This window comes from Stegodyphus dumicola, chromosome 9, assembly GCF_044657685.1.
Source record: "Stegodyphus dumicola isolate Sdum_Otavi_A_Nest chromosome 9, ASM4465768v1".
NCBI lineage: Eukaryota > Metazoa > Arthropoda > Arachnida > Araneae > Eresidae > Stegodyphus > Stegodyphus dumicola.
The window spans coordinates 164,206,950-164,212,111 of record NC_140776.1 but is presented as its reverse complement, the minus strand read 5'-3'; positions in this window follow the sequence as shown (position 1 = coordinate 164,212,111).

Genomic DNA, 5,162 nt, shown 5'->3' with positions numbered 1-5,162 from the left:
AATCATTCCCTTATTTTCTTGCTCCAAATGTAATTTTTTTGTCTTATACTCCAATTAATAGGTTTAAAGACAGCTGAACATATTAACCAACAAAGTAATGAGGTGAAGTACTAGAAATTTCTTTAAGCAAATAAAATTTGCTAATCATGGGTTATGATCGCAATTCTTTTCTTTGCTAATGAGGGTATGGTAAAAGTGTTTATGTGATTTTCATTTTAACGTGTTTTGATATTCTTTCCACCCACAAATGTCTTTCGTATCTAAAATAGATTTTTTTTTGTCGCAGTTGAAGTTAATAATATTAGTTGAAACTTTGGATAAAAATTTTGTTGGATTCAATAAACTTCTTGAGATAACGTTGTAGTATTTTTAATACACCAGCGCTCAGATCATTTAAATGCAAGTTCTGTATAACTAGGAAAGTCTTTTAAACGTAATACTGTATTTAGTCCAAAGGGGTTTTGTCTCTAAAGGACTATTATTTTCGTTTTGCGATTTTGTGTTGAATCACTATAAATGTCCGTTTCGCATTTCAAATTCTTGCCACCAAATGTTAGAGTCCTGCATTATAGTTGAAGAAATTAAATAATGAAAAATCTGCCTAAATGTATGTATATGTGATTAAAAAAAGGTACATAGAGCCTTCGAATTTTAAATGACGTAATCGAATTTTTGATTAACAAACTCAAGGATTTCAAAGCGAGCAATGACAAAGTTGTAAAAAAAAAAAAAAAAAAAAAAAAAAAAAAAAACGTTTTTATCTCCAGCGCGCGAGACTTTGTATTCGGAAATTCTAAAGATATGCTCAATTTAAAACTATTTTGCGATATTGCTCTTGAACTGAATTTTATGGTTTAAGTGCGAAGAACGTGATATTTAATAAATAAAGGTAACAGACAAAGTGTTAAAAAAAAAAAAAAACCGCCCCTTTGGACGTAATTTAAAATCTAAAACCTTTCAGATTTTCTTCTTCTTTTTTTTTTTTTAATTTTTATTTTTATAATTCAGATGATTTTTTAGAACGTTGCCGCGAATATTGTACAGGTACGCAGAGAATTATACAAAATTTTCTGTACACATGGTCTCAATGCGATCCAGGCAGTTCTTTTTCACATTGAATAGCTGCCGATATTTTTATATTGACGCTTTCGCGTTGTAACGTCAGAACACCCGTGTTGGGTGCAAGAAAAGACAGGTTGTCTTTTAAAATATTTATTTTAAAAACTTAATTACAAATTCTTGATTAAATAGTAAAATAACTGAATCATTACAACCATAAATTAAACAAAAGACACTGGCGCGGCGAGGACGCCAAAATGCGTCCGCTTCCTCTCGTGTTTACAGCATCAAAACTGTCACACAAAGCTCTCTCTTCGTTTTGTTAAGAAACCTGGAAGAGAATAATTAGTCCCTTATTGCCAGAAACCACACGAGGGGGTTTCCGTTGCACATTCCTCCAAAGTTCTACTGTCCATTTTGTCTCTGAACAAAACAGGAAGTTCTCATTCTCATTCTAATCGTCACAGCGTATCATTGCTAGAAAGATAAGAGACGCTAGAAAGATAAAAAGAGAACTCTAAAAGAAATTAACTTAAATTAATCTTAAAGAAATTGGAAATGCTAGAAGGATAATATTAGATGCTAGAAAGATAAAGTAGAAATGGAAATGTTAGAAAGATAAAAAAGAACTCTAAAAAGAAATTTTTAGGACGTTAAAATAGTGCATCTTATATCAGTCGTATGCAAAAGAATTATGAACAAAGTAATTTTTTTGTAGCTCAAAGGAGCGTTAGCTCAGAAGGGTTATTAATTTCGTTTTGGTATTTCATTCACATTTTGCGTTGAGTCACTTTTTAAACTGTTGCCACCATTATTATCGCCCTGTGTTATATTTAAAGAAATTAAATAATAAAGAATCTGAATAAATGTATGTATGTTTCTCACATTATGATAAAACAACAGTACCTAGAGCCATAAAATTTTGAATAACGTAATCTTCCATCGAATATGGGCATCTGGAGACCCTAATTTAGAATTTTGTTTTATTATCGATTTCATATTTTGTAACACTTTAACGAATTTTGAAAAAACAAACTCAACGATTTCAAAGTGAGCAATGGCAACACTGTACGAGGGGAAAACATTATCTCCAGCTCTCGAGCCTGTGCATCGAAAATCCTAAAGATATGCTCATTTAAAAATTATTTTGCGATATTGGTGTTGAATTGAATTTTATGGTTTAAGTGAGAAGAACATGATATTTAATAAATAAAGGTACCACAAAAAACGTTAAAAAAAACGCCCCTTTGGGCGTAATGTAAAATGTGAAAGCTTTCAGATTAAAAAAAAAAATTAAGGTTTATTAGTGCTAATAAACTTTTCCTTTAATTAATTTATAAAACTATTCTATTAGCATATGCATTTTTTTAAAACTTTTTTTATCTCTTGCAGTTACTTTGCAAGGAATTATCGCATTCCTTCGTACACTGTGTTAGGTTGTAAATGGTTAATACATCCAACCAGTAAATGGAAGACCTGTGATTCGAAAGCTGACGAGAACATAATTGACCTTTTATGGTGCCTGCGTAAAAAAAACCTCCTCGACGGCACCCGAACTAAAACTTCAGCGGACAATAACTCGTTATATCCCATAGATTTGGTCGACTGGGTTTCGTGCCAGTCCCAGTCACCCTGTAAGTGAGGAAAAATATAAAATATTTTTGCCTCCCTTCAATTATGATATTATGGGGCAAATGGCTAACACATCCAGCTAGCTACTGGAAAATCCATGTTTGAATTCCGGTAAGAGTACAATTCCCATTTTTGGTATTTCAACTTCCTCCCCCTTCTTTCCTTTCCTTTTTTAATTTTATTTTATTTTTTAAGCCTATTGGACTCTCCAGTTATATGCAAACTAAGATGTGGTGGACGATAATTAATCATCCATGGATAGTCTCGACTGGGTCTCGTGCCTCCTGCTAATTCCTTTTATTTGGGAAAAGTATGAGAACTGATCGCATTTCCTACCCTCCCCGTCTTGATGTAAGTGGTTGTGATGGAGGTACTCGTCTTTTCTTTCTCCATGGTGGTTATCGTCGAGCTTGCAAGTGGGAGATCTATGGTTAGGATGATGGAGAGACCATATTTGCTTTTCTATATTTCCTTTCTCTCCCCCCTTTTTTTTAAGATAGCTGATAATCTCTGCTGTAAGTTTTTCAAATAGTCATAAAACTTAAAAAGCTTCTATTGTTTTTATTAGGAGAAAAATCCACTTGTGCATGGAACCTTGAAATTAAAACCGATCTTGTTCATGCGATCAACTGTAAATACAGAGGCTGTTCGCACATTTTTTAGACGATTTTGGTAAGCGGTAATAAAAAATCGTTTGCTGCAAAAGAAGTAGTTGCAATTGTACTATGTTTTTAAAAGTCAAAATTATCGCCTGTGGCTTGAAAGCTTTGTTTTTATTTAAAATGGCGAATTTAACAAGGCAGTGGTTCGAAGGCTACATTTACGCTCTTTCCGTAGAGAAATATGCATACTCCATTATCCAAAAACGATGTGAGAGTCATGGTTTTGTGATATCTAAAGCGTCGATAGGTTATATCATCAACAAGAAAGGAAAGAAACGTCAAATTGTAGCCTCAAGTGGGACAAAAATTCCAAACAAGTATCCAAGGAAAAAACGGACATCTTCAACTATTGCATCGGTGTCCACTGTAAACAAAATGATAAACGTAGATTTAAATCTTAAGAAGGCGAAAAAACGCAATGTGCATCGTCTTCTTCCAAAGCATATCACTCAACGCAGGACACGCTGAAGAATTCTATATGAGAAACGCTTATCCAAAGAAAAATGCAAAACAATTGTCACAAGAGATGAAGCATGGATGTATTTAAACGACTGTAACAAAAAAAGAGCCGTTTATTATCATAAAAGGGGAGAAAAAAATTTAAGTACATGGTTCAAAGAATCGAAAGAAAGTTTTTCTAAGGGATTTATGATTGTTGCTGGTTTTTCTTATAATGGCAAGTAAAAAATAGAAAGAGTGCAAAAAATGTCAAAATTAACTCCAAATACTATTAGGAAAATATTTTATCGCCAATTTTTTCTGAATGAAATACCATCGCTTTACCCACAGTGCCATCCATCTGTGAGACTCCATCAGGACAAAGCTAGCAGTCACACATCAAAATCCACTGTAAATTTCCTAAAAGAAATGGAACAAAAAACTGGTATCAAGGCCCTACCCTTCACTGATATCCCTACTAAATCTCCCGATGTGTCAACTATGGATTTTTGTGCTTTCGGACTTTTAAAAACTGCATTATCCAAACGTTGTCCCCAAACCCTAACAGGACTCTGAAAAGCTGTTCGGGAGGAATGGGATAGAATATCTCTTCTGCCACTTCAAAAGGCATTATTATCCTGGAAATTGCGGTGTCGAAAGATAGCTCAGAATAAGGGATGTCAAATAGAACATTTAAAAACAAGAATTTTATGTAATTTAGTTTTGTGAATACAATATACATCGTCTAAAAAATGTGTGAACAGCCTTTGTATATCAGCAGTTTTAGGTCTTTAATTTGATGACTTGATACTAGAAAGCACTTGATACCCCATACTAGAAAAATATAATGAGTAATTTTTAGATAAAAATCTTGTCGAACAGCTACTTCTGATGTCCGAAACGTTAATGATGTAATGTTTTCCTGTATTATATATTTTGTAGTACGTATGTTTGATAAAGGGCAGTCTAGTTTTGTTTGACGATATATTGTAACACATGTTAATGTAAATATAGTGCATATGTATGTTTTCTAGTTGTTGTTGTAATATGTAAGTTTTCCAGCTTAGCCTATATTTTAATATTTTATGTACTTTTATATCCAGTATTGTAAGTGTTTAGTAATACTTGTATACCAAAATGTATTCTAGTCTTATATTCTACTATGTTTCTAGCATTTACATATCTTAATTTTTATGGATCTCAGTATAATTATGTATAATTTTTTCAGTATTATGTGTACCTACCATATATTTCGATATGGTAGGTACACATAATACTGAAAAAACAATTCCATATATTTCGATATGGTAGGTACACATAATACTGAAAAAACAATTCCATATATTTCGATATTATTATACTGTACATTCT